Consider the following 18,030-nt stretch of genomic DNA (forward strand, 5'->3'; position numbering starts at 1 on the left):
CCATCGTGAGACTGTCACATCAGATCATCAGCTAAAACAGCTGAGACATGTCCCACCTCACTGTAGGCAGCAGCCATGGTGTCTGGATAGTGAAAGGCAGTCATTTGAATCAGACTGATGGTGCCTATAGTAATTTACTTGTAAGATGTATTGAGCTTTTCATTGTGTGCTTTGCTAATGACCATTATGACCAGCTGTATAAATATTCCTGCCTAGACTGGAAAAGGACTGAGGGTTGATTGGGAGAATACAGTCACTATTTCAACTCAATTTTTTTAACTAGTTGAATACTGCACTTTACACCCATGCAAATATAATAAAAATGCAGAACAGTTACACTATATACAGTAAAAGTTTGGGGTCAGTAAGTTTTTTTTAATACCTTTACTTAGCAATGACATGAAATTGTTCAAAAATGACAGTATAGACATTTATAATCTTACAATACAAGCTTTCTATTTCAAATAAATGCCTTTTTCCCTTTTTATTCATAGAATCCTGACTTTTTTCTTTTTCTTTGAGCACCTAATCAGAAATCATTTAAATGTTTAAATGATTTCTGAAGGATCGTGTGACACTGCAGACTGGAGTAATGATGCTGACAATTCAGCTTTCTTATCACAGGACTAAATTATGTATAATAATAATAATATAATAATTATATAATATTTCACAATATTACTCTTTTTACTGTATTTTTGTTTAAAATAAATGCAGCCTTAGTGAGCATAAGAGACTTTCAAAAAATCTTACCAACTTTGAATGGTAGTATATATATCAGAAGAATATATTTGTAAAATATTTAATATTTTTTCGCCATGTTTAGTATATTTTCGCATATTAATATGTTAGTTTACATCATCAATCGTATGTTTGGAGATTACATTTGTAAGTTTAGTCTGACAAAACCTCTCTTTCAGAGACATTCAGATATGACCCCATTAGAAAGTGATATGTGACCCTGGACCACAAAAAAATTAAAGTGAGATTTATACATCATCTGAACGCTGAATAAATAAGCTTTCCATTGATGTATGGTTTGTTAGGATAGGACATACTTGGCCGAGATACAACTATTTGAAAATCTGGAATCTGAGGATGCAAAAATATCTAAACATTGAGAAAATCACCTTTAAAGTTTCCATTTATGTTCGAGATTATGCTGCATTCACTCGCAAAAATAAATGTTTTATATATTTACGGTAGGAAATTTACAAAATATCTTCATGGAACATGATCTTTACTTAATATCCTAATGATTTTTGGCATAAAAGAAAAATCGATAATTTTGACCCATACAATGTATTGTTGGCTATTGCCACAAATATACATGTACGACTTATGACTGGTTTTGTGATCAAGGGTCACATATAACAAATAATGTTTCTGAAAATGCAAAATGCTTTCTGTTACTCAAGGGTTCATCAATAGTATTTTAATTATCTTTGTATATCTTTATGTCCCCATTTGGAAAGCTACAGCAAGTATTCCGAGTGTGTGTGTGTGTGTTTGTGTTTTCTGCAGGCAAGCTGAGATGCCTTGGAGGAGGCACCGAGGACCCTTGGAGCTGAGGCAGATGAGAAGGAGGCCAAGCAGTCATGGTTAAAGGTAAAAGTAATCTGTCACCAGCTCTGTCAGCACTGACTTCAATTATAACAACATTAAATGGGGGGATCTGATCTCTGTCTGATCTCTTAACTGTATCTGTTGCTGATATATTTTTTCATTTCATTTTTTTAAATCCTAAGCTTTATATGTTTGCTTTGAGATATGCCAGCAAACTTGAAAAGCTGCTATATTTTTTCTCACAGTGGTTATCAGGTGAATGTCTCGACATTCAGTAAATATGTTTACATTGCCACACGCATCCTGATGATATCAGTAAATTTTGCCTTTGCATTTTTACAGTCTTACACCTTCTGCTGTCACATCACGAAGGTGGTGTATGATAGTGATTTCACCCCGTTGCTCATGTATAATTGGTTTAACTGATTGCGTTACATCTCACCCCATGTTACAGCACTCCCCGGGTTCTTGTGTGCATATGCAAAAGAGTTAATGAGCCGCAAGGTCACAGTGCCGCCCTCTACGAGGCCATCCGTCATGTCGCCTTCACTGTTCTTCGCGTGCTCTGATTGGCTGGGAGGATTCATGAGGCTTGTATTGCATTACATCACTGTTAATGCACCAAGAGTTAATGAACTTGCTTGCTCTATCACTCAGGCCATCCACAGTCACTCTTCTAATCAGCAACCACTTCATAATCAGCTATGAGGTCGCCTGGAGGTGGACGAGTGAGTGCCCAATTCTGACACACAGACATTGTTCACAAATGCATTTTATATCAATGAATGTACGTAAAACACTTCACTCATTCCTTCACTTTTAGGTAACCAGTTATTATTCAGCCTGGCCCCTTTAAAGATATAATTTCAAACCTGTATGACTGTGGTGAAGTTTAGGTCGAGATTGATGATCATCTCAGATGGATGGATGGATGGATGGATGGATGGATGGATAGAGACACTGAAGACTGGAGTATTGATGCTAAAAATTCAGCTTTGCCATCAAAGGAATAAATTGTAGAAATATAGAGATATAGAAAACAAACTGTGTGTGTGCATGTATGCGTGTGTGTGTGTGCGCGTGTGTGTGTGTCTTCCACAGAAGAACGTCATACAGATTTGTAACTACATTTTCAGGTGGACTGTCCCTTTAAGTCAATAATGGCATCACAGGCTTTGCAACCCCATCTGTCCATCAAAAAAAGAAAGGAGTCACATTCATAAATAATGAACAGCCGTATAGCTCCGGAGGAAATAAAGACCGATAAAAATTCAAACTAATACTTCCCAGCCTCCGTCGAGCATCATTAATCAACGACAGCTCCTCTATTAGTTTCATTAAGAGAATAGAAGATTAAAAGGAGTGATGTGATGAGATAGAAACCCTGCCTCCAGCCGTGACCCACCTAAAGCCTGACCCCTCATTAGGACTCATGAACTGCCCCTGTGCATGCTTAATGACCCACCTGGGTTTGTGTTCATACCCCACTCGTTTGCCTTGCCCCTGATTGGCTTCAGATGCAGCGGCCGGCTGTCAGTCAGCTTAATGATGGAGTTTGACGGCAAGATGAATAGTTCCCTTGTCTATTTTAATAATTGGCAATATGGTATTCATATAAATCTGTCGATCCGATGTAGATAAAAGCGAATATAATAATCTAAATTGAGCCGATAAGGGCAGTTGAAGGAAACGCCTGCCTTTCTTTCTACATTTTCTTTTTCATTACTTGTGGTTCAAATACAGCTTGTATACGTGAGCCGAGATAAGTCACATTATTTGCATGGTTATCAGTCTTGGACTCATATATCAGTATAATATCATTATGCAATTTTAAAATTCCATAAGAGCACTGGGAAGGGAGGTAGCGTGACGTGAGGTTGTTATCAGATGTCTTGAAGCCTTGTCCTGTTGTCAGACTATATATCCAGTGGTTCATTCATTTTTTATATCTATGCAAATGAAAATTCCTATATTTGAGTACAGCCCTGAATTAGCTGCTAAAATTAGTCTCTAATCGGCACCTTTATTGGAGCAAATGCATTATGGATGAGACACTCGGGGGCGTCCAGATCTGACCGTATATGTTGTGGTCATCTCTAAGGGGTCTCAGCTGGCTTGTTTAAAACAAGTGCAGCTGGCATGCTCCGAAATTACACTTTGCTACACTGTATGGTTTTGCATTGAGAATTCTTGGAAAACAAAACAATTACAGCACAAATAATAGAATCATGCAAATGCGATGCCATATAATGTCACCTCAACATACGTAGAAGTCATGCAAATGCCTTGTTGAAAAATGGCCCCCATAAATACGTTTTACAAATTGCTACATTCTGTAATGTTATTTGCAAATGGTGAAACCTAGCTGAAGTTTAATGGTGTCTGATTAGAGTGACAGCATGTGTTAGGGAACCGTTCCGACACGAAAGCTCATCTCGACTCCCGCCTCCCCCTAACAGCTGCCTCCACCAGCACACGCCTGCAACAAATTGTCAACAGTCAGCAAAACGCTGTTAAATCAAGCCGCAATTATCTGCTCTTAATTAGCAAACGGAAAACGATTACAAGCGTGGATTACTCCAAGCACAACACCAGACGCTCAGACACCAGAAAGCATCAGCCGCCCCATAATCCAGTCAAGTTGTCAACAGATCACAGGCTAATTAGCGAAATTACAGGGCCCCTGATTGGGATTTGGAAATGGAGAGGCATGTGGTGAGGTTTAGTGGCTTCGGTCAGGATGAGCTATCATCCCGGATGAGAAGTGTCAAATGTAGTGTTTTATATCTTGTATAAACATGGCTTGCATTTAAGCCTACTGAATTTTAGCCTTTAATTTTAACGCCTTCTGAGATTTTTGTGTTTTAAGTGTAATTGCTTTTCCTTAAAGGGATAGTTCGTCCAAAAATCAAAATTCTGTCATCATTTACTGTACTCACCCTCAAGTTGTTCCAAACCTGTATTCATTTCTTTCTTTAGCTGAACACAAAAGAAGATATTTTGAAGAATATCAGTAACCAAACAGTTGATGGGCCCCATTGACTTTCATAGTTTTTTTTTTTTTCTCCATACATGTACGTTTTTTTTATATTTTATTATATATTGAATATGTTAAATGGTACAAGTGAATACAAATTATATATAATCTTTATTTACATAAATAATAAATAAACACTCATAAACACTCAAAAAATCATTTAACATATTCAATAGCTTTTTTGTTGTTGTTGTGACATTAAAAAAAAAAAAAAAAATCTACCCTGAGAAATTTTCATTTGAGTAAAAAGTGCTAAACAACTATCATATATTTCAGTCTTGGCAAACATATAGCAGACCACGTTTATGAATTAAGAATGGTATTAAAATCTAATGTGTATGCGATTACTCACAAAAGATGCCCCATGTCTGTTTCTAGTTATTTTTTATCTCCATGAATTACTGTACTTTCCCATTTTGCACAAAGGGAGAAAGGTTTTAAATTAAAAAGCTATGTGACAAGATAGACCAGAGGGATTTTTCAGGCTCAACTTTGTTTATTAATGGCTGGCACGCAAAGCCAGGAAGACGATGACTAACTTGGCTCTCAAAATGCTTCGCTGTCCTAAAAAACAGCACAGACGTACAGCTGTGATACATCAGAATTAACGCAAAATCTTTCCCGTTCCAGAATGCCAAAGACAGAAAGCAGAGAAGGTGCAATTAGTGCTTTATTAGCTGAAACTTCACAAAAATATATCTGGCAGAAAGGTTGCAGATATTAAACATTTGGCTGGTGAACGCTTGGAGCAGCATATATTCCTGGTCTTCTAATTTTTGTCTGAAAATCAAGCACAAGGCTTTTTTTGTCATATTTTTTGCCATCTTTTCCTTTTTTGTTCTTTTTTTTTTTTTTTTTGTTCTCTAGACATGCAATTGGTTTGCAAGGAAATGGGTTCTCATTACTGTGGGACATGGCGAGGCCTGTGTTATTACAGTATTTATTAAGAAAGCTCTAGTTGATCTTGTTGTTTCGTTCCATGGCCGTGCAAAACATGCTTTTTAATATCAATTGATTAGATGCAGTCTGATGAAAATGACCAGATAACAAATATTGAAGAGGACCGTTATGACTTGTCAAACAGAATCTTGTTCTTTAAAAAAAAAATCTTCATAATTGGCATGTTGCATCTTGGCTTTCTTCTTTTCCTCCTTCTCGTTCTTCATCGCTAATAGGATATAAAGTTTGTGTGGGGGGATATGGAATTCATTAGAGATGAATATGCAACTCAAGCATGATGGTCCTCTTCCTGTTCATTGCTCTTTACTAAGATAAGATGAAAGACTTGGGTTACACAGTACAAGGAAATTAAGATTAGAAGTACTTTAATAGGCAATATAGGCAGAGCTTTACGACGGCGTTCATGAAACACAAAAGTATTTAAAAAGTTGCATGCTAATGCGGCCCTCCTCTACATGATCATTTGAGCAATAAAATGGTCTGTTTGGAAGTCTGGAAGAGAAGGTTATGTTATGCTCAGTGTGCTGTAGATGATTAATTAGATGGCCAACTCCTTTCAAAAGATTCAGAGACAACAGAAGAGATGTCATGTTTAAAAGATTTTAATGGATAGTGCATTTTTGGAGACTCTCAAGCCCCAACATGTTTCAGTGTTATTAGGCCTCTTATGAAATGTCCATGCCCATGTTTATTAGCGGTGCTTTCTTAGGCAAGCATAATCATTATTATTGCTCATACTAAAAGTTACAGATTTAAATGAACCCCGTATTACACTTTGGGCATAATATGTATCTATTTTTTGTTTTGTGGACTTGAATGCTATCTCAAATAATGTGGTTTGTTGAGACAACTTGATAGGTTACTAAGTGATCAAACATGCGATTTTCACCTGGTGGACAACAAAACTAAAGAAGAATCTCAGAAGCCAAGCCATTTAAGGCCAATGGGCACTTATTGGACTCATGTTGGCAAAATTTAATGGCAAGAATGTACATAGTTCATAAAAAAGTATACAAATTTGTATGTAAATACTAGGTACATAGCTCACACAAAAGTCACTTTCAAACTAAGCAGCAATTTGTATTCATCTTCATGTGGAAATCTTTTTTCCTCATGCGAAATTCCAGAGTTTTTGCTATTGTGGATTTCCCTAGCAACAGATTTTGCACAAGCAAACGCACCTCACATTTTCTTGAAAGAGTGATCTTGTTGCATTTTGATTAAAAGAAGCTATTTTCCACCAATCATGTCTACTTGTCCTAAACGGGGTCTTGTTATCAGAATAATGCTTTTTGTCTGAAAGCCTTAACAAAGCTGTGTTTTCCTCCTTGGCGATGCATTTGATGGCCCTGTTGTGTTCATTCTTCTCTCATGTTCAGGAGTCAGCATGATAATCTGGTTGCCTGTAACTTCAGTCCAGTTGAAGAGGTTCCATCAAAGCTGAAATCCAATATGGAGGCCGTTAAAGTTTGCAGACAGGTATGTTGGAAAGGCCTCGGAGCTCTTTATGATGATGATGATGGTAACACTGATGTGAGTTTGCTCTGGTGCGCATGTAACTAAATCCATTTCCCTTGCGAACAGTTGATAGCACAGCTGAGCACTTTAGCAATGCCATTTCGCCCTTAATGCCAAACTGCAGTTCAGAAACCTTTAAAGGCAGTAGATGAATCAACTTTTTCACAAAGAAACTCTCTCGGTCTTCCTGACAAAGCCCACACGACCCAGCGTGAGAGCTGTTCCTGTCTTAACTAGCAGGTGAAGTCGCTCGGCCCGCCATGAGTCCACCCTGCTGTCTGATTTCAAATCCATGAAAGACATCCACTTCAGAAAAAAAGAGTTAAAAGCTGTTTCATTTCCTCAGATAAATGGCAAAAGCCCTAAAAGAAAAAAGGAAAGAATCTTATCAGGAGTAAGTAAAAGTGTGACATTTCCCTTTTAGGTTTCCCTTTTGATAGAGATAAAAATGTTTGTGTTCCATACGATAGAAAAAGAAGGGGAAAATATTTCACAATGCTGCAATAAATACGTTAAATTATACTACGCCTTCTTATCTAAACAGGCCATGTAGATTAGTCATTTATGCTTATGGATTGCTGATAAAGTAGAATAAATACTTTTTTTTTTTAAACAATGTTTTTTTCCCCTCATAATATTATAATATTTATAAAACAAATCTCACTTGGTTCATTTCAGTGATCTGAGAGTGAGGAATCTGGCTTTTATGTAAATGTTCCTAATTTTACACTTAAAAAAACAAGGTACAAACTGTTTTGCTGTACCCTGGGGCTGTACCCTTTCAAAAGGTACACCTTTGTAACTAAAGCATGGATATTAGTACCTCAAAGGTACATATTAGATCCGTTTTAGATGGTACCGTCCCAGTGACCGCTTTGTTTTCTGAGATGTTTATTTATAATGTGTATTATTATTTACATAATAGCTATTATTGTTGTTTTAAATAAATGAATTAATGATTAAAAAAAATACATCAACAAGTAAAATGCGCAAATACAGTAAATGAAGATTGGAGCAAAATGAGATCCAAGCCCAAGTCCAGGAATAGTGTGAATGCAAAAACTGATCTCAGAGCATTATGTATTTAATAATAATAATAATACTAATAATAAATAGTTTATAATTTAAATATTAAGTTTCTATTATTATTTATTTACAAGAATTCATTAAAAACGGAACTGATCTCAGAGCATTGTTTTTAATAATAATAATAATAATTTATAAATTAAATATTAAGTTACTATTACTATTATTATTATTATTATTATTATTATGTGTTTATTACTTATTTTTAACAATTGATTTATAATAATATTTATAATTATTTATATATTATTATTATTTTAATTTAAATAAATGAATAAATAAAAAAAATACTATAATACATTCTATAATACAAATAGAATGAAGCAAAAGATTGGAGCTCAATTTTTAGACCAGGAATAGTGTGAATGCAAAGAGAACTGGGTTCATCTGTAGGTGGTCTAAGTTTGGCTATTCTTTTAATGAAACCCCCTTATTGGAAGTTGATGTAAGGGATCACCTGAATTTCCCCTTCTCCCTAAGGGCTTTAAAATCCCCCTGCTTGTTGTCTGATCCACTGTCTCAGCATCAGTTGATGTGTCTAATGAGGTATGTGAGGTAGATCAGGTACAGTAGGACCCCGCATCTCTCACCACAGCAGCCCTGCCCCGAGTCCAGTGTCAGTGACTGATAACTGTGGACAGCTCTCAACAGAACAGGAGGTAATTACAGCAGCGAAAAAAAGAGAGAGAGAGAGAGAGAGTAGATAGAAAGGAAAAGTGGAAGTGGGAGTCTTGTGAAATATTCTCATTACAGGTCATCGCGGTAATTACCTGACACCTACAGATGGAGTTGCCTCTTAATCATAAGAATGAATCATTACTGATATTGATTTAAACTAAGATGTTTGAAGTAATGACCGCACTAAGTCAGGGCAAAAAAAGAAAGAAAATTTGTAATTTTCAGCAACTTCCCCTAGCCGTCATTCCTGCTCTAAATAATAATGGAATGTCTTGCTTTCATTCAAGTGTAATGGCAGGAAAATGAGCATGGCAGCTGCGACTAAATTGCCCCTGTCTAATCTGCATAGATTGCAGGGCAAGAATAAAGTCAGACAGGATTTGATTTCTAATTTCTGCACTCTCTATTCATAACAGCCCATAATTCACATCCTTTTATGAATGAAATGAGCTAGATTGAATGCAGTTACGGCCAAAAAAAACATCATACTGTTGACTGACTATGATCCATCAGTGTTTTTTTCCCCTGTTTATACTTCAGTGATTAGGCCTGGAATTAAATTAATAGTGTATTTGCCATGACAGCACTGGCATGGGAAGCTTCCTGAGAACCAAAGTTCATACAAATCTATATCTTGTTAACTTGTCATTTTTAAGCCCGTCAAAAAATCATGAGTAATTGAATGTCACCTTGATTTTTTTTTCTACTCAACAAAGAAATTAGAATTAGCTCGTTTTTTATTTTATTTTATTTTGCGAGTGGATGGTGTCATACATGTCAGACATTCCCTGTGGTACCCAAAGCCAATCTTGTCTTTTTTCATTGCTTATTTCCACCTTGATGTGGAAAATGACACCTAACAAGGTTAGTTAATCAGGGGAAAGACCTCTACCTCTTAATAGACCTGGGCTAATATTTGAGAATGTCATTAGCTGTTGTATAATTACGTGAAAATGGAAACACTTGAATGCACAGTTAATTAGATATTCCTTAAGATGGGTCATCAAGTTAATGAATTAACATTCCTTGTGGGAGAAACCGTTATGTATAATCAGTTGTTTAGCATGTAATAAAAAAGTACGAGCTGTTCAGACCATGTCCAGACTGAGAGGAATTATGCAGATGAGACCTGCGTATGATTATACTTCACAAACTGTCAACCATCCACCGGTGGCCACTCTTAGATAGGCTTGTAATCACAGCATCCCCAGGATATTTGATTGGATAGATAACCTCTGGAGTGCAAATGAGGTTTGTGATGAGAGGCCATAATTTGATGGGCATAATCGCAGTATGAGAATAATACACCTGCAGTATCAACAGATTATTGTCTCAGATCTTTGATTAGAAGAGATGAAATCTCTATGTCTCTACATGGCTCTTATCTCGTCCTGTATTTATAGCTATAATCATGCTTGAAGATTCGTTTACAGAGTCTAGTTTGTTGATTTAGTTTTGGCAGCCTGTTTTTGTTTTGTTTTATTTTGCCTTCAAATAGTCTGGGACGTCCCCATGCTCTCTGTCAGTGTTCGGGGTAACATATTACAAATAACGCGAGTTACGTAATCAGATGACTATTTTCCAAGTTTTACTAGTAAAGGATTACTTTTAATGGATTACTTTTACATTTACAAAATATTTGAGTTACTTTTTCAAATAAATAATGCAAGTTACTTTGTTTTCCCATTTATTGACCGATAGCTCTCTTGTCTAGCCTAGAAATCTAGACGCACCCTAGCGGCAGCAACATTTATTTTGCAGCCAGTGTAGTCTAGCAACTCTCCGTTGACTTTCGAGCTGGAAAAACCAAACTCTAGTCAGGCCAATCAAATCGTGTATAGAGTCGGTGGGCGGGCTAAACATAATGACGGCAGAGTTGTGACGGTTCTGCGTGAATTCCCTGCTACTCGAAAACAAAGAATGGCTGCTGCTGGCGAACGGCGGTCTTTCGAATCGGCTTTGGCCGCGACTCTAGAGGACTTGGAGTTAAGCTTTTTTTTGAGAAAAGAACAAAGAACGGCACTTAAGTCATTCTTAAAAAAGGAAGATGTGTTTGTAGTTTTGCTGACCAGATACGGCAAAAGTTTAATCTATCAACTAGCTCCGCTGGTGGGAAAACGCTCTGGTTGGTTGTAGCGCTATCCTATTGCGTGCAGAGGGAATTTGAAAGACAACCGTTTATCCCGCCCCTCGGATTGAGCCCTGACAATGGTGAGTTGCCAGACCTAACATCTTGATGCTATCTCTTGTCTCCTTATTGACAGAATTTTACACAGATACCTGCAATAAATGTTAAATAATACAATTATGTATTTATGTATTGAATCTCACTTTATTAATCAATGTCTTTATTGCTCACATTCGATGATCCAATTCAACCATACCAATAACCAAAAATTACTTTAGATAAACATCACATTTGTGTTTTATTTTTTGTTTTGTTTTTCCTATTCTTCTGTGATCCAGAATGGCAGAACCGCTGAAAGGTTTGTTTGAGCGGCGCCCTCTACTGTATCGGCGTGGATTTGCATTTCCTTCAGCCTGAGGCTTATTCATTTAACTTTTTAGTGCGAAAGGGCCTTTACATTTGCAAAAAATATAACTTTTTTCTTTGTTATTAAAAAACAATCAAGCTAGCCCAACCCAGGTGACAAAAAGTATCACAAAAGTAACGTAACACATTACTTTCAATAAAAAGTAACTAAGTACCACAATTCGTTTTTTAGGGGAGTAACGCAATATTGTAACACATTACTTTTAAAAGTAACTTTTCCCAACACTGCTCTCTGCGCATTGGCGATTGCATTCTCTGAATGTATCATATATCATTTATTATGTAATTTTATTTTAAACAAGTTTTAATAAAACTGACGCTGAAGACTGTACTCGACTGGCTGTTGAAAAGTAGCAAAAACCTATAAAAAAAAGAAAAGAAAAAGAAAGCTTAAGGACGTGTAAAATATTGGTAATTGACACCAATAGAGTTTAATTTGAATGAAACCCAGAAGATTCTGTAATTAGCATTTAAGCACAAAAATAAGTTTGAAAAATAAGTTTACATTTAAAGATTATTTCAAATTCATTAATTTAGAAGACAGAGTCTGAATCGTGAGTTCAGTGTCACTGCTTTGTATTGTTGTCACATCCTCGTCTTATAACTTGTTCTATTAGGATGGTTTAATCTCAGAAGGCCTTATCAAAGGCTTGTCAGTGTTTTCTATGAAGTGATTGTCTAATCACGTTTGGAGGCTATTATTTGTTTTGTTTCATGGTTCACGCTGAAAATCGGCTGTAAATTAACAGCTCTAATCTCTTAAATTGGTCATTTTCATGTGAAAATTGCACATTATATCATGTCTATGCATTCATACCAAACAAAACACGACCAAGAAAACAGATTATATATCCCATTTGCATTTCCAAAGCCTTATGCGTGAAACCAGCCGTGAGAAATGTACCCGTGGAGTAATGGTTGCCGATTAATGGCTCCTAAATGCCATGCATGTTTACTCCAACATGTTTGGAACCGTTGGCGTTGCCCCCTCCAAACACTCTGTCTAGCTATGAATGTCAAGTTCTGTCGGAGGTTGATCAACAAATCGATGAAGCAAAGCAACAGTGTTGCAATTTTCATTATGTGCCCCGTGCAATTTTGTGGAACACGATCAACACGTGCCCCAAATATTCACAGGCGAGCCGCTGTGCTCCAGGCAGGCAGAGGCTTGTATAAATATTGCCTTGTTCCCTTTAGTGGATTCTGACATGCATAAACACACACTGTGTGCTTAATTAGACCAAATGTGCTATAATTCCATAAACAGTGTAGGTAATGAGGAGCCGGTGCGTATCCATGCAGCTGTGCAGCAAAAGTAACCAGAAGAACAAGAAGCTGGAAAAGCAGAGAAGTCTACAAAAGAGCTGTTAGCAGGCAGTGCACAACTCTCTATCTCACCCTTCTCTCTCTTTTCCCATGAGCCTTCACACCCACACCAGTTACACTCGGCTATGACCTGCCGCCACGTATAAGAAGAGAGAGAAACGTTGCACCTCATCTGGTCGCAGAAACGAGCGGTTGACACACCTGTGAGAAAGCTCTCAGACATGCAGAGTGTGATGTGACCTGTCCGTGAAGTGACCCGAATGATTCAGAACCTGATTCAAGTATTGTGCATTTAAGAGCACCCTTATGACATGGAGAAAATGATTCCATATTGTCGTATTAGCAGTAGGAAAGAAGAAAGAACCAAAAAGGATGTTGAGACAATGTATACAGTGAAACAATGAAAGCAGTCGTTCTTACATTTTTGTCAGCAACAATAATTTGAAGGCTTCAACTTTTCCAGTTGTTTGTGATTTACTTTAAAAGTCTGTTATACTGACCAATTCTACCTGATACAATGGTTTTAGAGTTTGTTTTAGAAATGTTTATTCGTAAAAAAAAAAGAAGAAAAAAAAAAGAAGTATATACATACCTGTGGAGTTATAAGATTTTATTTACATGACTTTTCCAGGTCTAGAATTCAATCTTTTTTCCCCACACTTATTAGGCTACCCCCTATAAGATAGAAAATCATGCAGGTTACTAATTGTGAATTCAAAGATTTTTTTTATTGCTTATTTTAAGCTTTAAAATGTGTAAATCTCTTTGAGGTTTTTGTTCATGTTGAAGTTTTAGTATTTGTTAAAGGTCCTGTATGTGTGGATGCTTGTGTGCATTGCAGTTAGGGGTCTGAGGCCATATATTTTACTGAGAAAATGAGCTCTCATCTGTGCCTAGTGATTCTACTCATAAATAAGCAAAGGGATGATTCACCCTTTTGCCTGCACTGTGCATGTTAATAATACATTGTTATTTTGGGCCAGTTTGTTCCACCGTGGCTGGCCAATTTCTTTTCTTTTGCTTAGAACAGCCTTTCCTGTTTAATGAAGATGACAGCTGTTGATTAGCATAGATATGATCATTTACAATTATGCCATGTGCTGTGTGTGAAGACCATTTAGTCTGCAGTGTTGTTTGGCAAGACTTTATTTTGCCTTTGTTCACAAATGCTGTTATATTATTAATGTGTTGCCTTTGGCATCTTGTGAATTTCTCTCAAAACATGAGATGATAAAACAAATTTTATATTTTATGTTTTCTTCAGGTGCTTGCCTCAGGTGCAAAACTCTCTGCTGTAATGCTAGGGTATTGCTATGCAGATAAGGTGGTTGCCAGGGTGTTGCTATACGGTTGCTAATGTGTTCTGAGTTGTTTTTGGCAAATTTCCAAGCAGTTGCTTGGATGTTCTAGGTGTTTGCTAGGTTTTTATTGGTTGATATTCAGTTGTTCTGCATGTTTTTTATCACATTGCCAAGTACTTGCTATGCAGCATCTTAAGTTTTCTGGGTGTTTGCTACAGTATGCAGTTGTTCTTAAGGTTTAATCACATTGCTATGCAGCTGCTATAGTGTTCTGAGTGGTTTCTCAGGTGTTTGCTTACTGCCCAAGTTAAAAGAGCCCACCCCCAAGTAAGGTTTGCGTCATTCGCGTCGCTCGGTGCGAATTCGCATCTATTCGCTTCTTTACATTGACTTTGTATGTAATCTACTCGCACAAATAATTAAATTCGCTTTTGGTGTGCACACACCATGACACAGTGTCTACACCAGACGCGAGTGGCGTTATGCGACGTGATGTAAGACAATAGAACCCATTATAATCAGTGATGTTGTCTACGCGGCGCGGCGCGACACGACAAGACAAGACAAATCCCTGACAGTAAACCAATGCATTCTATTTAAGACGTACTCCAAGCACTTGCGATAATTCTCATTGATCAGGACAAATGAATTTGCAACGGTGGCTTTGTCGCGTCCAGTGTAGACAACTTCTAGCTGTTGTAGACATGGTGCAAGGCTTTTTTGTCTTCCAAACGAAATGCATATAAACAAGCTTCATGATTTGAGATTGGCTATCATTCATGTTCATTGAACAAACTGACTTGCATAAATTAAACGTTTAAAGATCTGCTGTGGTAAAAAATCAAGTTATTAATGTTGTTTATATGTCTATGCGGTGTTAATATGCTTTAAGACAAACCATGTGCAAATTCATCAGTATTTTCTCCTTAAACTGCAGTGCACCAAAGATGGCCTCAAAAATGTGGTTTGAAACCGCCCCTGTTTCCTACTGTCACAAACATGTAACCAATCCCGTCAATGCGTGGGGCGGGGCTTTTCCTTAAAGGGATACTTCACTTTTTTTGGAAATAGGCTCATTTCACAACTCTCCCAGAGTTAAACAGTTGAGTTTTACCGTTTTCGAATCCATTCAGTCGAGTTTCTGATATTTAGGATACAAAAATGTACTATGGAAGTCAATGAGACCAGAAACTGTCTGGTTACTGATATTCTTCTGAATATCAGAAACTCGGCTGAATGGATTCGAAAACGGTAAAACTCAACTGTTTAACTCTGGGGGAGTTGTAAAATGAGCCTATTTCCAAAAAAAGTGTATCCCTTTAAACACCTTTAAGAAGGGACAGGAAAATCGGGTACATATACCAATTTAGTGGGTGAATGACGTATATTAGGATGTTATGATGAAATATATGCCTTTCTCCACTGACTTCCTATGATGTTCAAAACGTTTCTAAGGACGTTGATTTTTAGAAGGCAGCTGTCTGGCTCTAAATTGGTGAATGGGAATATGGTTTATGTAACATTAGCAACACATTATTAGCTGTTTGATAACATAGTCAAGCCGAAGGCTAATCATCATATCAATTACCATTATGTGTCTGACGTTGTAGAGAGCGATATATAAAACGTATTAGCATTCTGATATATCGACTTGTAGACGACCCTGTATAATTCGCTCTTCTTCTTCTTTTTTTCTGAATCAGTTTCTGATTCAAACATATATGGCTGAATTAAATCAGTATTGTGCAGTGTTTACCACTCATGACCGAGTGGATCAGGTTGTCCGAGTTGGTGAGATTGAGTGGAGTTGGGGACTAATTTGCATATTCATGGAATCGTGTATACTAAATTAAGCTCTGGAGTAGAGTTGCATTCATGCTATAAGGCATGAAGAAATTATTTTCAGTTTCACAGAAAAAAAAAAAACACATTTAATGTCATTTTGATGATCAAATATGAGTTTTAAGGGATACAATTATTGACTGCAGGGGGGCTTTAACACAAAGTTATGGACTTGAACAAATAAAAACTATAGAATAAAAACTGTAAAAAACGTGCAACAGTAATGATGTTTGTTGTAGCAATAGTTTAGTTCATAATAGTTTGCAGTTGTTGTGATTATTTAAAAACCTTGCTGTATTTACAGCAGCATAAAAATCAAACATTGTGATTTTAAAAACAGTTGATTGCTCTTCTGATCATTAAATGAACTGCTAGACTCCACAATCTCTCTTTTTCTCTTTCACTGTCACTCACTCACATATGTGCATATAGACACCCTTAAGTATAAATATGTCTTGAATGTTAATGAATGCCATGGAATAAATAGGCAAAAAATAAAAAAGGACCAGGATCTGTTGGCTAAACAAATAGACTTTTAAGACTGCTCTTTGAAATGGCCCTTCTGTGAAGAAAAGTAGCCGTTTCACTGTGTTAATGAGGGACTGTTTGGAGATGCAGGACTCTTAGTGTGGCATTCACTCTCATCCGCAAGAGGCGAAGCAACATTAACCAACTGATTTTTTTTTTTAACCCAAGGATTATACATTTTAATGAGGGAAGACATGGCTTGTTAGTGGTATTAGTCATTTGCAATGTCACAGTTAAAAATACTCCTTTTTAATGCATGCACACAGATCTCAGCCTCACATCCATGGCATAGTCATTAAAAATAAAACCACAGGCTTTTAAGATTCCAAACCAAAGCCAAAAGTACCGGGAAGAAAGAGTCTCTTGGAAACAATGGTGTGGAATCATCATTTGTTGTTGTTTAAAACCCGATGAGGGTTTCTAAGGTTAAGCTGGCATTTGATGTGTTTTTAACTCATTTTAGCCTAGCAGGGGGATTAATTTTGCCCCCGTCCCGCCTCAAAAAACCGCTCTTGAACATAAGTTCTCATTTTCAACATAGCGAGCGCTTTTTATTAAAAGAAAAAAATGAAACCAGTATCGTCTCCTCCCTGACTTCCTGCTATAATTTGAGTTAATGAAGATGTGGTCGTAGTGCGTGTGGTCCTCTGGAAAATGATGGTACCGTGAAAATATTGCCATGCAGTACTTTCGTCCCTCCCAAAATTAGTTTTTTTTTTTTTTTTTCGCAAACTGTGGGAGCCCTCTCCAGCCAGGGATGTTGACAATTACCCACGAGATTATGGTGCATTATTTTATTTCACCATTGGAAATGAAAATAACTCCGGGACCTTCATGCCATACGCACACGCAAATGCATACACGTGTTCATTTTCTCACCTTGAACTCGGCTGTTTCAAATGACGTTAAGACGAGGCACATGGGCGATGGGCACGCCAGCTTGGCCTTACATTTCTGCTCTGTTTTAGCAAAGTAACCATATAGTCTCTTTCCAATGACAGACATTTAGGAGAATCATCAAACCAGCTGTGTGCATGTGTGAGATATTTCCACAGTCGTAGGAGTCTGAATCCATCGTGACAGATTATAGCTCTGTGTTGCATTCAAGAACACCCTGTACACTTTTATTTTCGCCCTTTTTTGATTTTTATCTATCTCTTGCTCTCCATCTCTCTGTCTGTCTAACAGACTTGCTGTTTTTTTAATACTTTGATGTGATATATACTGTGATGTAAATTTTTCTTTAGCTCTGTTATATGCTAGTGCACTCTACATTTTAGCAGATATATGCATTAAAAATGTACTGTCTATCTGACACACAGGACACAGGTTTTGTTCAATCAAATGCTCTTTAGAATCTGAATGTCTTCATAATAATCCTCCTAATATCACCTGCTATGATTAGAAGTAGCAAATCAAGCCCAAACTTCAATAGAAATAAAAATGTTGACACAGGACAGATAATGTTCGTAAAGAGTATAGCCGAACTTGTGGCAATACGCCTATGTAGGAAATAACAGACGTTAAAACCAAACATGTCTGTTAAAGGAACATTATAGGTATTGGCGAGCCAAACCTGAGCAGCACTCGATAAATTGGCTTTTTAAGATTGAAAGGAGAAAAGGCAGACAGAT

The sequence above is a fragment of the Rutilus rutilus genome, assembly GCF_951802725.1.
Source record: "Rutilus rutilus genome assembly, chromosome: 24".
In the NCBI taxonomy this organism is placed as follows: Eukaryota; Metazoa; Chordata; class Actinopteri; order Cypriniformes; family Leuciscidae; genus Rutilus; species Rutilus rutilus.